Source organism: Harmonia axyridis, chromosome 5 (assembly GCF_914767665.1).
Source record: "Harmonia axyridis chromosome 5, icHarAxyr1.1, whole genome shotgun sequence".
NCBI lineage: Eukaryota > Metazoa > Arthropoda > Insecta > Coleoptera > Coccinellidae > Harmonia > Harmonia axyridis.
In genome coordinates this window covers 41,340,820-41,358,871 of record NC_059505.1, presented here as the reverse complement: position 1 = coordinate 41,358,871, position 18,052 = coordinate 41,340,820, and the positions used below count along the sequence as shown (strand labels likewise).

The 18,052-nt window shown below is 34.5% G+C and overlaps 1 protein-coding gene across 2 annotated transcripts in view; it reads right to left on the bottom strand.

Moving 5' to 3' along the window:
- LOC123679819 (protein Tob1) overlaps positions 1-16,141 on the bottom strand; it is a 63,586-nt gene extending 47,445 nt beyond the window's left edge. Inside the window, exon 1 of one of the 2 annotated variants that reach the window (XM_045617320.1) lies at positions 15,975-16,141. The gene's annotated coding sequence lies outside the window, so the exon portion shown is untranslated. Of the gene's footprint in view, positions 1-13,038; positions 13,262-15,974 lie in introns of those variants that run through there. The other variant, XM_045617322.1, reaches the window with a different exon arrangement.
- Between the last annotated feature and the right edge of the window lie 1,911 nt (positions 16,142-18,052).

Here is an 18,052-nt window from a genome sequence, read left to right as displayed (position 1 = left end):
GTGAACTGAAAACATTTATGAATATTACAACTTTTAAAATATACATTATTTAGAATGTGAACTTATTGATTCGACTAGTTAAGGCAATGAGATTCATTTTACCGTATGTTTCCTGTTTTTACTTCTTCAAAAAAGTGGTTTTGACAATGAATTTCCATCAAATAAGGACCAAATCCATTGTATGCTTTTTACATTCACATAGTCACTTTTTAGAAGCTCGATAAGTTAATTTGTCAGTGCCTTCAATGGAACTTCTGTTACATGTAACAGCTCAAGTTTCTGAGATACTTTTCGCTAAACACCAACCTCAGATATCTGATACTACAGATCAGATACCCTAGGTACATCTTGCCATAAAAAATGAGAGAACTAAGAAATTGCAAAGAATTTAAGGTAACACTTTGCAATGTAATACATTTTTGAAAAAATATTAAAAAATTTGTGAAATCAAAAGCGTTTATTTTAATCAAATTGATATGACTTTTCATTAAGTAAGGACTGAGTCCTATTGGAAAGCCCGTTATAAGTTATTCGAAAGAAAGGAAATTCAATGAAAATTTCAAAATATAAATCATTTTCTGTGAACTTAATTTTCTGAGGACATTTTCGCAATTCTTTTCGTTTTGTGAGTGCCCTATATTTCCGAACAACATTTCTATAGAATGTGGCGAATATAGTCTAAGCATTTCATTCTGAATCTAATTGTTTCGCAATAAACCAATCTTCCCGAAAATATTAATATAAAATCACAAATCGATCATATGTAGTTTCACAATGGTTTCGAATAGTTCGAATTCAATATTTATAATAAAATACACGCAATATCACATATAAATAAAACATCAAGGTCGGTTGCACTAACAAATGGTAATCTTTAACAAGAACAGCCTTGATGCAGTTTGATCTTGATAGATCATCAATAACGAAAATTACTGAATTGAGTTCGGTGTTGGATAGGATCTTCTTATTAATTATGAATTTATTATTCCGTATAGATGACGAATTTGAATTATTTGTCATTGTGTTGCAACATGTTGAAATTGCAACGAAAACCTTCACGTGATTAGTAGGAAATATACTTACTAATGAAATTTAACGGGTGTTTTTTTTGAGATATATAACTTTAAGTTGGCATTACTGCTCAAGATGGCGACCGATTTAACAGCTGTCAAGTGATTTATTCTCAGTTTGGTTTGGCAATTCATCATGAGTAGACTCACGCCTGAACAACGCTTGCAAATAGTGCAATTTTATTTCGAAAATAATGGTTCTGTGCGGAATACGTATCGCGCACTACGTCCATTTTATTTTGTTTAGCGATGAAGTGCACTTCTGGTTGAATGGCTACGTCAACAAACAAAACTGCCGCATTTGGAGTGAAGATAATCCTCAAGTGTATGTCGAAACACCGTTACATCCAGAAAAACTAACTGTTTGGTGGGCTCTATGGGCTGGTGGAATCATTGGTCCGTACTTCTTCAAAAACGATGATGGCCAGAACGTTACATTCAATGGTGATCAGTATAGAGCCAAGATTACTAACTTTTTCATTCCTGAATTGAACAACCATGATGTCTAGGAGCTGTGGTTCCAACAAGACGGCGCAACATGTCACACAGCTCGTGCCACAATCGATTTATTGAAAGACACGTTTGTTGACCGCCTAATTTCACGTTTTGGACCTGTGAATTGGCCTCCAAGATCTTGTGATTTAACACCGCTAGACAACTTTCTGTGGGGCTATGTAAAGTCATTGGTCTATGCGGATAAGCCACAAACCCTTGACCATTTGGAAGACAACATTCGCCGTGTTATTGCCGATATACGGCCAAAAATGTTGGAAAAAGTCATCGAAAATTGGACGTCTAGATTGGACTACATCCGAGACAGCCGTGGCGGTCATATGCCAGAAATCATATTTAAAATGTAATGCCACAAGATTATCCTGCGGATAAATAAAATTCATGCCAATCGAATAATCCATCGTTGTTTTATTGCAATTTAAAGTTCTATAGCTCTAAGAAAAACACCCTATATATAGGGCTGTTATTTTGGGCATTTAGATCATATATGACCCAGGAAGTTTTGATTTCAGATTCATGTTGAGACGATTGAATAATGTAAATTGATGGAAAAATATCATGAAAACGAATATAAATTAACGTGCAAAAGCTCATTTTATCGAATTCACGCTATTTTCAACGTTAGGAAAATCAAATATATTGACACAAACCATCACAATTGAAAATCCCAATTGTTAACGTAAAATTGGTAAACCGTGAATTGCAGAAAACTTTATTTACATTGTTATCAATCGTGAGACACATTTTTCGATTGTTAAAATTAACATTTATCGCCTTATCACACTCTGTTTTTTTCGAAATGCCGTGTAGGTAACCAAATCTTCAAGACGTTACGAAAAAAGATAAGACGTATGGACAAACTCTTCGAAGAGCAAATAAGGCGAGTTTTTGAAAGCGTTCTGTACCAACAAATCAAGTTTCGTTTTCAATTGGCCTTATCTAATCTTGTGGTAATTAAATAGACTGTATATTTGAGGCGTAAATTCACTGAACAGAAAAATATAAATATTTTCTGTTGATACGTAGAATATGTCGTGATAAGAATTACTAAAACGTGATCAGTATTGTATGCGAGATTAATAAGTGGAAAGTACCTACTAGTACTAGGAGAGAGGGGGAAATCAAAATTCATTGAATGAATTCATTAAGAACAGGATAGATATTGATTAATTATTTATCTATATCAAGATTTGAGAATTTATGTGAATGCAGGATTATTTATTTGTCTGAAAATTTCGAGAGATGGTTTAAATTCGTATCAATGTTTTTTCTATGAACTTTACACTCAATTCAGTTTTCTAAACATAAGTCAAAACTTCCTGGTTTGTGGAATGCTATTAAAACATGAAAAGACGTGATAGATTCAACAAAATGTTGTCATTTTTATGAAACATTCTTTTTAGGAAACGATGTAGTATATTAGGCCAATTGAAAAGTACTCGGTCTGATGCAAAGATGGCGGTGCTAGTATTAAATCCATAGGATTTTTAGTTAGTACCAACCTTCAAACGATACGTGTCAAAATTTGACGACAGTCCGACCATTAGTTTGTGAGATATTGCATTGTGAGTGTAGCTACTTTTGTTATTTGAAAAAAGATGGGAAAAAAAGGATTTCGTTTGCTGATAAAATATTGCTTTCTGAAGGGAAAAAATACAGTTGAAGCAAAATCTTGGCTTGATGAAGAGTTTCCGGGGTCTGTACCAGAAAAATCAACCATCATTGATTGATATGCTGAGTTTAAACGTGATGAAATGAGGACCGAAAACAGCGAACGCAGTGGACGCCCAAAAGAGACTGTCACCGACGAACAAATCAAAAAGTTCAGAAAATGATTTTGAATGACTGTTAAGTGAAGTTGATCAAGATAGCAGACATTGTGAAGATATCATCTGAACTTGTACATCAAATCATGAGAAAGCTGTGTGCAAAATGGATGCTGCGCGAGCTCAGAATCGATCAAAAGCAATAACGTGTTAATGATTCTGAGCATTGTTTGAAGCTATTTAATTGCAATAAACCTGAATTTTTGCGTCGATATGTGGCAATGGATGAAACATGGCCCCATAATTTCACTCCGGAGTCCAATCGACAGTCAGCTGAGTGGACTGTACAAGATGAACCAAATCCAAAGCGAGGAAAACCACGACAGTCAGCTGGCAAGGTTATGGCATCAGTATTCTGGGATGCGCAAGGTTGATTCATTGATTACTTCCAAAAAGGCCAGACCATCAACAGCGATTATTATATAGTATTATTGGATCGTTTAAAGGATGAAATCGTTAAAAAACGGCCCCATTTGAAGCAAAAAAGGCCATTTCATCAAAACAATGCGTCGTGTCACAAATCAATGGAAACAATATCAAAATTGCATGAATTGGGCTTCGAATTGCTTCTGCATCCACCGTATTCGCCGGATCTGGCCCCCAGCGACTTTTTTCTGTTCTCAGACCTCAAAAGAATGCCACTGGAAAAAAATCAGCGCCAATGAAGCAGTAATTTCAGAAACTGAGGCCTATTTTGAAGCGAAAGACAAATCGTACTACAAAAATGCTATCGAAAAGTTCGAAGATCGCTATAATCGCTGTATCGCCCTCGAAGGCAACTATGTTGAATAATAAAATCGAATTTTTCTAAAAAAAAATGTGTTTTACTATGGTAGAACGGGGACTTTTCAATTGGCCTGTTATTCAACGAAATACGAAAAATTCAGAAAAATTAACCGTTGTCAATTTTTCCATTAGACTTCTGTGGTCTTTTTCATAAAAATCATAAAAAAAGTTGCACAAACTTTATATCAAAGATCGCGGTTATCTAAGAACAAGGATTTCGACGATCACGAATTGGATTTCAAATCCAGCAAATTCTGATTCGATAATTTCGAAATCAAGCGTGGATGCTTCAATGTGAAAAAAAAATAAATATGCGATAATCGTTGATGATCTCCAAACAATGCTCACTCGATATTTGGAACTATTTCGCGGTATCTCATCGAAACTATAGTCGGTAGAATAAACCACTTATCTATATATGAAATTCTGAGGATCATCATACGATGGGATAAGGATTTTAATCAAATCAGCAGTTCGAGTGGAATCACTTAGCGATGTGCTAATTTTTGATGACGACTCGGATATTTTTCAAGAGTGAAAATTAGTCGCAATGATGGAGTTTGGTTATCATATGGATTGTTAACAGGTGCCAATTCTACCGGGCTAAAAATTATCACATTGTATTACTTCGCTCAATAAGTTACGGGCCCAGCCACCTTCAAGAGTGGTGCATTTATTCCAACGTTCCTCTTAGTTTTTAACACTTTTTCTGTTGAAAGATTAATCTTTACTTTCCGAATAGCATTAAATATGCATTGAAATACAGGGTGTTTCTTATAGTACTACTTTTTTAGGATGATTATACCAGTTTATCGGATCTTTATTAATCTTCACATCAGAATGGGTAAAAACGTGCCAAAACTTATAATTGATTTATTCATCACAGCTTACTAACTGGATCTTCATAATAATTTGGATTTTCTCGAGGATTATTAGATAGAGAATGGTTTGAATCTCAGAGTAATAAACAAATATAGAGGGAGCATATGTCATTTTCAGTAAGCAAATTTTGTCCGCAATATGAACCATCAAATATGACATGAAGCGCGCGGAAATGAAAACATATCAGTGATACGATATTTCACTCAATTCGCGAGTTTCTCCACAAAGAACGCACTTCTTATATCCCAAAGTGCATCAATGTTTCATATTAACTCAAAATATATTGAAATAAATACCAAAATATGTCAGAAATTCAGAAAACAAAATTCAAGCGCGCCAAACGACGTGAAACAACCGATGACACTAGGAGAGCAAAAGTTGCCAAACCTTGGATTTCAGCAGGTAGATAGAGAAAATAATAAATATTCCGCTTATTATAAATTCGACAATTAGGAAAAATATCGGATTCCAAATATTCAAATTTGCATATTTAATCAGGAATCACTCAAATAAATATATTTCATTCAATATAATATACATTCATAACGATGTAGTAAAATTGTGTATTTGAAAATATATCACAATCCGACAACGTAATCTAACCATGTTGGGGACATGTAAAAATTGCGTATACTCTCTCTATCTATTTTTATTACTCTAGGTTTGAATTTTTCTGGAAACCCATAGCAGATAGGACTAAACTATAAGAAATCAAAAAGTGTAGTACAAGACCTAAGTTTCTTTTCAAATTTTTTCAAACTACCAATTCTGGAGGAAAGAAGCGGGCACTGTTCCCGAAAAAATATCACCCTGTAGATTCGCATTAAAAATGAGCATATCAAGATGACGCCCCTACAAAAATAATAATGACTTGTGCCATCGATATCATCATCTCTGATATTCGATAATGACGTAACTTTCTCAACCTTTATTAATCGAATCATACTCTATATAAAAAAAATGATCAATCGATCTGAACTAAACGAAAGTGTGAAACCTGTCACTTGCAATGGCATCCTTTCCATTGTCACATAACGATTCTCGTACAACTTCATCTTGGCCACTTTTAAATCGAATCAGCTATTTATATAAGCATTCGTTCTCTTGTTTTGTTGTCACCAACTGGGCTGTTAATTGTTCTGAACCTATTATGAATGAATTATGATGACGTCGTTCAGAAAATCGATAACAATATTACGCACTAGACATAACAGATGAAGGGATTGTATTATAGTAGAGTTATGCAATGATTATGAGGGGTTTTCCAATAAGAGGTTTCATTTTTAATAGTCTATTATCTGGAGAGCTGTCACTTTTGGAGCTGTCAATTTTTGACATTTGACAAGTAAAAACTACGCCATTTATAAAAATGGAACGATACACGCTTCAACAGCGCATTGGAATTGTTAAAATTCATTACAAGGATGGTGAAAACTTTGCAGTCACAGTTCGCAGAACTAAAGCACTTTTGAGTCAAAGTGTAGCATCCAATTTTTCCAGCAGTTTCACTATACACTCTATTAGTGTGACTTCACACACCGCCATTTTTGGTTCTCCTGTCAGTGTTCGGAATCCAAACAAATAAATTGTCATTCAAATTAGTACGGTGTCGTTGAAGGAATTGGCTTATTTTCATAAATAAGAGTATTTGAGGAACGATTTCAGTATTAATTGATAGACAGAAGAAACGAGGTTAATACCAGTAAGTTTGAATCCTGTATCATTCCCCAGATTTTGTAAAAAGCCGTGTTTATTAGTTGAACTTCAAGTTCGAACTTACTGGCATTAATCTCGTTCCTTCTGTCTATCAATTAATAGTAAAATCGTTCCTTAAATAATCTTATTTATCAAATAAAGCCAAATTCTTCAACGACAACGTACTAATTTGAATGACAATCTGTTTGTTTGGATTCCGAACATTGTCACATTTGGGACTCGAAAAATCCAAGAATTATTGTTGAAAAGCCTCTTCATCCTCAAAGTGTTACTGTTTGGTGAGGTTTTTGGGCTGGTGATGTGATTGGACCTTACTTAAGAAAATGAGGCCGGTGGAACTGTTACTGTGAATGAATTGCCCTATCGAGCTATGATTAATGATTCTTTCTGGCTGGAATTAGAAGATAGTGATGTGGACAACGTTTGTTTTCAACAAGACAGCGCAACGTGCCACATAAGCAACGAACAATTCGCAATTTTGCAATAAAAGTTTCATCGCCGTGTATTTTCGAAGAGTTGATCACAAGTGTCCTCCAAAATCCTGTGATTTAACACCTTTAGACTTTTTTCTTTGGGGCCACGTGAAAGATAAGATCTGAGCTCCATAATCGATTCAAGACCTTGAACAATATCCAATTCAATTGATATGTGAAATTTTCAGTCTTATTTCAACAATTTCTGTATTCGACACAGAATCAGAAAATAATGTTCGTAACATAATTATGGTACCTATGAAGTATGAGAGAATAATATAATTGATATCAATTGTATCTTCCGTCGTCAAGGTAAGTGCTAAGTTCCGTTGATCACCATGGCCTACTGTTATTCTAACAATGAATATGAAAATACATTATTGTTACGATCGCGACGATAAAAATTCTCTATTCACATCATTACGAGTTAGAGGAGACGTTTTGGTTTTGTCCATTACATTAAATGATTCAGGTTTTTTGTTTTTCCATTACCTAATCATTTTCACCAATAACTTTCTACAAAAGTCGTGAACTTTGATAATTTAAATTGTAAGAAGTACAGAACACAATTTGTTCATAGAAAGATCTGAAATTTTGAAAATGAATGAATTCTATGACTGTAAACGAGCCCCAAATCCGAAAATTCTGCTTATTAATGTAGCCTTGACCTGATTTTAGATATTTATTGCTTGACTTGATATCAAGCTACTTGATATTACTTGAGCTTGATATGCACGCGTCGCACGGCATATATTTCTGCAATCTCGTTCGCGCTTAGACTAAATAGGGGGATTCCTCGAGCGCCGAGAGACTGAAGCATTCGCCAGTGTGACTTTATTTGTAGTTTTCTCACAGTTCCATGAAATCTATTGGTAGATTTTGAAATATCTTTCCAAACTTGGCCAAAATGGCCAAGGATATTTTATCAACGCCAGCATCTTCAGCTCCTGTAGAAAGACAATTTTCCAGAGCTGCTCTTACAGTTTCAAAAACCCGCAATAGGTTAGGCGACAAATCTATAGAATGTCGCATTTTCCTTAGATTCTTAATGAAAAATAATGAAATCAAACAAAGCCTGGAGTTTCCTCAATATTAAGAAACTTTATTTTTGTATTATTTTTTACTTTGTTATAATTTATAGTGATTTAATTTATGTTTCTATTTCAAAAAGTTGATATTTTCGTTTCTTTTATACAATAAGTTCAATAAATAAAAGTGTTTTTTACAAGGTTCCTTCTCATTTCATCATTTTCTTATTGATGTGACACTACACAATGAAACTGCTGAAAATCAAATAGCTTGATATGATTCAAGTACTTGATAAATAAGCACTTGACTTGACATGAGATTGAAAAACTACTACTTGACTTGAGCTTGACTTAAAATCAAGTCAAACGTAAATCTCTTCCAGTCTCCTAATTTTGAGTTTATTCGTACATTCTTCTAATGTTTGAGACACTCAAAAGTGAGAGGTATATTATTTAACATTTAGTGCATCATATATCTCCAATTTTTGTTGGCAACATGACATATTATACGAGATAAAGTAAACGAAATAACTTCAAAATAACAAACCTTGCAATAAACTAGCAGTGTTTTTGGATATTGTTCACAATCGTTGATTGATCTCAATGATTCAGAAATGAGAAATTTGGAACGACTTGTTTATATAGTCCGAAATTACTACACATGTGACGACCTAGTTCTAAATAAACTCATCCAACAAATACCAGCGTTCACAGAAATCTTCTATTTTTACAGCGCTGCTGTTCATTGCAAAACGATTTTTGAGAAAATTCGAACCACCAATGACAGCTCGACTGGCATAAACGTGAGATAGTTAAAAAAACACGGCTAATATGACGCAAACAAAAAAGCATCTTCGTCAGCTTCTACGTCAAAGATGTGATGCTCCTTTTTGGGGTTGACGCAGAGAGATGTAATAAGGGTTATTTTTAGATTCCTTATTCGAATTTTGCGTCATTGTGAATATTCGGTAATTGACAGATAATTAAGATGACGACTAACTTGGGTCTATTTAATACACTGCGCAAAAAAATTAACGCACATTATGGAAATCTCAAATTTATTCTACAACTGAAGGTGTTCTCAATGATAATTATTTTTATCAGAATTATGCATGCATATGTTATCCACTTTCAACGTTTTTCTTCAATACAGATGTTTTTTCCCAGCAGGAATAAAAAAAGATGAGATTATCAGATTTTGAATGTATTGACTCCATTCTGAAATCAATTGTTCTCAATCAATTCTAGTGATAAATAGTTTTCTTTCGTTTGATTTTCTATACTCGATCGCTATGCAACGCGAAACACGCAATTTGACCCAAGAGGAATGTGCCCAAGCGGTAGTTTTGCGAGAAGAAGGGTGGACATACACAAGAATTGCAGAAAGGTTTGGAGTTTCCCATACAAGTATGTCCAGAATGGGCAAGAGGCCCAGCTCTTACCCCAGCCCATCGAAGGGCGCGTTTGGATTTTGCGAGAGAGCATATCCATTGGGAAGAGGCTGATTGGGAAAGAGTTCTCTTCACAGATGAGTCTAGATTCTGCCCCTGCCATTATGATCGACGTTTCCTTGTATACAGACGTCCACATAAAAGACATGCTCAGTGCAATTTCCTGAATACTACTGGTTTCGGGTGAGGATCGATTATGGTATGGGGTGGAATATCTTTGACTGCTTGCATAGACCTAGTGGTCGTTGATAATGGAGCTATGAATGCTGATAGGTATATAAGGAACATTCTTGAAGAGCATGTAGTGCCATTTGCCCCATACATTGGTGAAAATTTTATTTTTATGAAAGATAATGCCAGACCCCATCGTGCGCGCATCGTTCAGGAGTACCTTCAAGAGGTTGAAGTCTCTCGAATGGAATGGCCAGCAAGAAGTCCAGATCTCAATCCGATTGAGCAGGTTTGGGACAACCTCAATAGAAGGCTGAGAAGTATGTACAGAAAATCATCCAGCTACTCTTAATAATTCAACTCAGAGAAATCTGGGAAGGATTAGATCAGAACATTTTAAGATCACTCATTTTGAGTATGAACCGTCGTTGCCGAGCTGCAATTAACGCAAGGGGTGGAAATACCAAGTATAAAATCACTTATCAGCATTCCAGTATTTTGAAAATTGTTTATTTCTCGTCTTTTACATAAGACTCGGTGAAATCCTGAATTTTTCTTCCATTTGATGTGTCTTGTTTCGTTCAAAACCTTCCCGAGAGAACATAAAAAATAAGTTATAAAGTCAATGTAGAGTTAACTTTCATTAAAATTGAGATTTTCAGAATGTGCGTTAATTTTTTTGCGCAGTGTATAAGGTTTTATGCTCTTTTTCGTATGCCCATTCCAACTTAAAATTCCCCAAGAAACTGATCGATCACCTATCCAGATACCGATCCGTCTAAGCCATGGTTTTCTCTATACAGGGTGATTCATTGAGAATACCCCATCTTTGAATTGTAGATTCTAGACCGCAAAATATGATGATTCAGCTCAATATGCATCATACAATTATTCTTGGTTCCCGAGATAACGAAAGTTTTAAGTTTAAATGGGGATTTTCATTTTCGCAATAATTTTTTATGCTTAAAATATTCAATTTCATTTGAAAATTGGCAATTTGACGTTTTTCAGCATGAGGATTTGCAGTTGCACTTGGTTGTGTTTAGTAAATCAAAGTAATTTTTTTTCAGCTGAACTATCAGTAAAATGAATAAAAAATGTTATTATAAATCAATAATAACACGAAATCAAGTATGAATAGCATCGTCAGCAATGTTGAATTAGATTTCAAATCATGGCAATCCTTCTGTCCATAAAAGTAAAATTGCCAATTTTTAAATAGGAATTGTACGAACAATTTAAAATTCAAAGATTTGACATTATTGATAAATCACCCTGTATACATGGAAATGCTCTGAATTACTCTTTCGATACTGTCTAGGTGCACGCATAATATCGATGAAATCTAACTCTGGCATTCGAAATACGAAAAAAAAAAATAAAGTTCGGTCACCCATCCAGATATCGGTCCCGATTCCGCTGCTCGAACATAATGAAGCGCTCTGATGCCATTTGTCAAATTTTCGACGGACATTTTCCTATTCGCATTATTAACTTCACCACAGTGGCGTCAGCAATCTAAAAAATTTGTTTTTAATCGTCTCTATCGCATTGTTCTCAACCCAAGCGAGCAATGAATTTTTTCATAGCTTTTATAGGACGGTTTTTATAGCCAATATCGAATTATACCCCATTGTTGAAATGATAATAGCGGAAATTGATTGCTATTTTTATTTTGCAGAATGAAAAATTTTTGGGATTAGGACTTTTTGTTATGGTCATACGTTTGTTGGCATTTAACCAGCTGAATTGAGTTGGATGTTTATCTGTGAACTGAACGATGTAGAGCGGAATATTTTAGGTTATCAGGAAAGGAAGGAGTGGGTAAAGCCCAAAGAAAAAATGGGAAAAGCACTGACTTCCTTAAGTTTGTTTGAATTTTGTATTCAATTTTTTTTTTAATTTTGCTTCAACATATCTAATTAAGTTTTCTGAATATCTGGTCAATGACATGTCATGAGAACATAAAATTAAGTGATACTTCACCATTTTCTTGCGGAAATAAAAAATCATGTGGAAACTATAAATTCAAGATAGCAACTGCTTCTGTGCAAGTTTAAGGTCTTCAGAAGAGATCAAATTGTCAATCCATAAGTTGGATGTGTTGTTACAACAAATCTTTCGGAAAACTTCAAACATCTAGCTCTTAAATTTCCCGGCAAAATCTGTGTCAGTGAAAAAAAAAACAATAAAGACACACAATTCTAATAATCGAAGACTATGTCAATAATAATGAATCAAAATGTCTATAAACAGTACACTCATATTATACCAGTCAATATAGAAGAACACTATAACATACTCCCTCTAAAAACAATATTATAAAATTAGAGCAACTAACCGGAATAAATAGTAACAACTGCATATTCAGAACCTGCAGAAAATATGGTATTTTTCCAGTTAATTTGAGATAGTTCAATTTTTTCATCCAACGATCGTATACAAATACTGCAAGTTACAAGTAACTGTTTTGTCTTTGACAACTGTACACACGATCTAAGACACTCTTTACAGGTGATAAATCAGTTCAGGTATAGTATAATAAATGTAGTTTGATGATATTATATAATTTTCCATTCAATTATTACTTACAAGTAGTTGAATCTGAAATTAACTGGAAAAATACTATATTTTCTGCAAATTCTGAATATGTAATTGTAACTATTTATTCATTTAATTGCTTTGATCAATTATTATTCCTTAAGGCTCGATAAATATTTCGATTCATAAAATTCAAAGTGTCAAAATTTGAAAATCATTCCAGAATATTCACCTCAATTAACAAATATTGGATATAACGAACCAAAATCAAGCTTCAAGAATGGAAAAACGAGTTTGAGAATCCTGTATCAATAAGTAAACGAAACCCATATTAATAAGCACATTTTTCTCAGATATCTGCGGTGAAAATAAGTACCCACTTCGTATGTTATTGTTTATCAGAAATTACCTGAGTGGAAAACCCTGGATATGTACCAACTCAATAATAATTGAAACCCAAACAATTCCCAACACATTCTCTCTAACTATCATTCTTAAATTCACTAGAATAAGACGAAATTCTGAAACTCCAATCAATGACAACCTTGAACTTGCAAGTACAAACAATGGTTGGAACTTACCCACTGAGAAATATTACAGTCATTCTAAATTGTGTGGTTGAGATCGTTCAAATCGATTTTCATTGACACTTTCGTGATATAGGTCAACGGATAATCAATTTTTTCGGCTACCTTGGGACTACCTTGACAATTCAGTAAAGCGAAACCAAACTTTCAAACACCATCACTGATTTTTTATATTTCATCCGATAAAAAAAACGCAGCACGATATGGTCTGTCTAATTTGATAGAGGTTATGGATTGATATTATATAGAATCTAATAGGTTCTATGGTTCCGATAACTTCACTTACTTCCTGTTATATTATATTAATGATAGGATAGTTTTCGATGGTTTTTTTATACATAATGAGGTTGAATTGATGAACATTTTAAACTGCAGATTTAGCATTTCCTCATATATCACAGAGTAATTTAACGAAAATATCAAAGAAGGTGCTATCTGTTTCTGAAATCAAGTGTATTCATGAAGTTTATGTTTTGGTTAACTATCAAAGCTATGATTTTGGGTCGAAAAATATTGTATTCAGTGTGACAGTTTGCAAGGTATGATTCGAATTTCTGAATTTTTCGAGGAATACATATTTTCAGCTTTGATTCCTTGATTTTCAGCCTTTGGAATTCATGGATTGGCAGTTTTTCCACCAAACTGTATGCAAATGGGTGAACTATTTTGAAGAGAAAGTGGGAACAAAAGCATATAGACTTCATTTTGAGTAAGTCATGTTTTTGCTATGAAATTTCGAGTACAAAGTTTTCTTTGTTTTTTCAAAAATGCATTTCTCAATTATTCCAGCTATCTTGTCATTTTAAAAACTTTTTAGTTCTGATAATACTTAAATCACAAAATGATTATTTGTCGAATTTAACACGAAAAATAAATACTTTCGAGGAATCATTCTGTGTTTACTGAGATTTGTTTTCGAAATGAAATTAGTTTAGATCTATAGGAATATTTTTCAATGTCAAATTACTTCCATTCGATGAAACCTTAGGAAATAGTCAATCCATCACGAATACAATTCTGGACAATAATATCATCTCAAGGATATGCCTCTGACACTCTAATAATGTGAGCAAAGAAGATTTCTCTGCAAATTAACTACTCAAGGTTCCAAAAATCCTCCAAAACGCTCGATTATCCTAATTTCGATAAGACCAACGAAATTGATGACAAAATATCAACGTCCAAAGTTCTTACTAACTATGGCGATATTCTCTCATATTTGGAACAACATATGACGCTTCAACGAAGTTAAAGAGCCATTTCCTTCAATTTCTATATGAGATGATGATATGTAAATAACACAAACAAATTATTTATCGTACAGAAGGTAAAAAACAGACTTATTTGTCATGTATAAAATGTGAAACATTATTGATCATTCGATCTATCGAATTCAGGAAATTATGGAATATTTGGTGGAGCGAAATCGAAGATAAGTAAAAAGAGGATGATATTACACGAAAAATATTGGGGAAACTGTAATAATTCAATCATTTAACGCTCGTTGAATTTTTTTTAGGCTAGAGTTGAAAATAAAAATTTCAATAAGTTTGGAAGTGACGAATAGCTAAAAAGCTTTGAAACTTTTCTTAATTTCTATAGTTTTGAAAACGTTAAACCCAAAAATCAAATATTAAAGTCCATCTAATCATCATCTCTGATGAAGAGGCAAGAATTTTCATCAAATTTGGTTCAAAATACTTGACCTACGATCTTGGAATTCAAAAGGTGCAATGAAAGAAATTATGAAACTAAATAACCTTAAATGCTAGCTTCTCTCCCCAATATTTTGGATGAAAATTTACTCAAAACGATTTATTTGGATCGAGATTTTTGATGAGATATGAGAAAGTAAATATTTTGTAGACTTTGCAGTGGTTTTCAAAAATTTCGAATAAAGATTCTATTGAATAGGTAAATTTTTTCGTCTATAACGTCATATCATACTTATCAATGCAATTTTTATAATAGTTCCAAAGTAATGAATATTGAAAATTTCATTTCGCCAAATTTTATACAGGGTGTTCCTAATCCTTGCATGTATTCAAGAAGAAAAAGTCCCATAATCATGGGTTTTTAAACGCTTTGTTTTCGGGATACAGGGTGTTTTTGATAGTACTTTTTCAAGATGATTATACTAGTTTATCGAATCTTCATTAATTTTATCTACATATTGGGTTGATAAGTACCAAAACTCATAGATTTCAATAATAATTTAGATTTTTTAGAGGATTACAAGACCATTGTATGAATTTTTTTCTCGAAATCGGTAGCAGATACGACAAAACTACAAGAAACCAAAAAGAATAGTACTGAACCAAAGTTTCTTCCAAAATTTTTCTGATCTACCAGTGGCCCACCAAAGAAAGTTCTGGATTAAAAAAGCTGACACAAAAAAAATACCACCTTGTAGATTTGCATTCAAAATCAGCATATCACATGACAAAAACTTTAAATTAGAATATCTGTACCAAATTCAAGTTGATCATCTTGTGAAGGCAAGGTGCTATGAGAAAAAACATGTGAAATAATCAAACATCAACACCCTGTATCTCGAAAACAAAGCGTTTGCGGGCCCATGTTCATAGGACTTTTTGTTGTTGAAATAGTCCAAAGAATAATTTTATGTTGTATCTCCAATTTAGGAACACCCTGTATATTAATCGAGATGTTCCTGTGTTAAATTCACGTGAAAATTGAACTTTTGGGAGAATTTTCTCGAATACGTCAATTAAAAACCCTAAGGGGTCACACTACTGTGATCCTAACCCAATTCCACCAAAACCTGCGAAAAACGAAAAAACTACCCCTATCTTGAACATCGTTAGAGAAAAAAAAACACCTCCTACCTTCCAATCAAACCCCCGCAAAAACCGAGCCCAAAAAACCCATCAGCGAGACCACAGAAAAAAAAAAAGCCATAGACTCACCTGAAGCGTATTTGATGATGAGAGAATATGAACTTCTAAGTAACAAAAATAAACAAACTATACAATCACCAGTTATAAAAGTAGAAAAATATAAAAATTGTGGACTAGATAATCACCAACAACACTCGCGATCGCGCTCCGCGCTAACAATGACGCTGGCGCCGTCAGGCGTCGATATATAAACGAAGGTTCTCTCTATCGTGCTCTGTGGTCCGCGCTGATGACGTCGCGCTACGTCACTGGCGCGTCTCCTGGCAACCGTTTCGTTTGGAGGAATCTTGACGTCATAGCGGTGCATTGTGGATGGGCGTGATGAGATAAGGGTTCGAAGGAGATGCCACCCTTGATGACCTTATTTCGGTTATGTTGGGTCGAAAATAGCGATGAATTATTTTTGGGGAGTATTTGGTTCACTTGGTCGTTATTTGGTGGAGATTCATTTGATTGATATTTGATAAGAGTTAGTCTAATTTGCACTATTTTATTATGGAAATAATATTGATAATGGGTGTTTTTTTTCGAGGTATATAACTTTAAGTTGGCATTACTGTTCAAGATGGCGACCAATTTAACAGCTGTCAAGTGATTTATTCTCAGTTTGGTTTGGCAATTCATCATGAATAGACTCACGCCTGAACAACGCTTGCAAATAGTGCAATTTTATTTCGATAATAATGGTTCTGTGTGGAATACGTATCGCGCACTACGTCCATTTTATTTTGTTTAGCGATGAAGCGCACTTCTGGTTGAAAGGCTACGTCAACAAACAAAACTGCCGCATTTGGAGTGAAGCTAATCCTCAAGTGTATGTCGAAACACCGTTACATCCAGAAAAACTGACTGTTTGGTGCGCTTAAAAGGCTGGTGGAATCATTGGTCCGTACTTCTTCAAAAACACTGATGGCCAGAACGTTACAGTCGATGGTGATCGGTATAGAGCCATGATTACTAACTTTTTCATTCCTGAATTGAACAACCATGATGTCCAGGAGCTGTGGTTCCAACAAGACGGCGCAACATGTCACACAGCTCGTGCCACAATCGATTTATTGAGGGACACGTTTGGCGACCGCCTAATTTCACGTTTTGGACCTGTGAATTGGCCTCCGAGATCTTGTGATTTAACACCGCTAGACTACTTTCTGTGGGGCTATGTAAAGTCATTGGTCTATGCGGATAAGCCACAAACCCTTGACCATTTGGAAGACAACATTCGCCGTGTTATTGCCGATATACGGCCACAAATGTTGGAAAAAGTCATCGAAAATTGAACGTCCAGTTCGGACTACATCCGAGCCAGCCGTGGCGGTCATATGCCAGAAGTCATATTTAAAATGTAATGCCACAAGATTATCTTGCGGATAAATCAAATTCATGTCAATCGAATAATCCATCGTTGTTTTATTGCAATTTAAAGTTCCATAGCTCTCAAAAAAACACCCTTTACAATAACCTCTTCAGATTTCTACCATTTTGAATAACAGAACTGTAAGAAGTGCGCAAAATAATTTTGAATGACCGGAAAGTGATCGAGATAGCAGATTGTGAGATATCATCTGAACGTGTACATCATATCATTCATAATGAGAAAGCTGTGTGCAAAATTGGTGCCGCGCGAGCTCATAATCGATCAAAATCAACAACATTTGAATGATTCTGAGCAGTGTTTGAAGCTGTTTAAGTGCAATAAACCTGAATTTTCGCGTCGATATCTGACGATAGACAACATGGCTCCATCATTTCACTCTGGAGTCCAATTGACAGTCAGATGAGTGGACTGCACACGATGAACCGAATCCAAAACGAGGAAAAACCCAACAGTCAGCTGGCAATGTTATGGCATCAGTATTCTGAGATACGTAAGGTAAAATATTCATTGATTACCTCCAAAAGGGCCAGACCATCAACAGCGATTATTAGTTTTTGGATCGTTTAAAGGATGAAATCGTTAAAAACCGGCCCCATTTGAAGAAAAAAGGCTCTGTTTCATCAAGACAATGCGCCGTGTCACAAATAAATGAAAACAATGGCAAAATTGCTTGAATTGGGCTTCGAATTGCTTCTGCATCCACTGTATT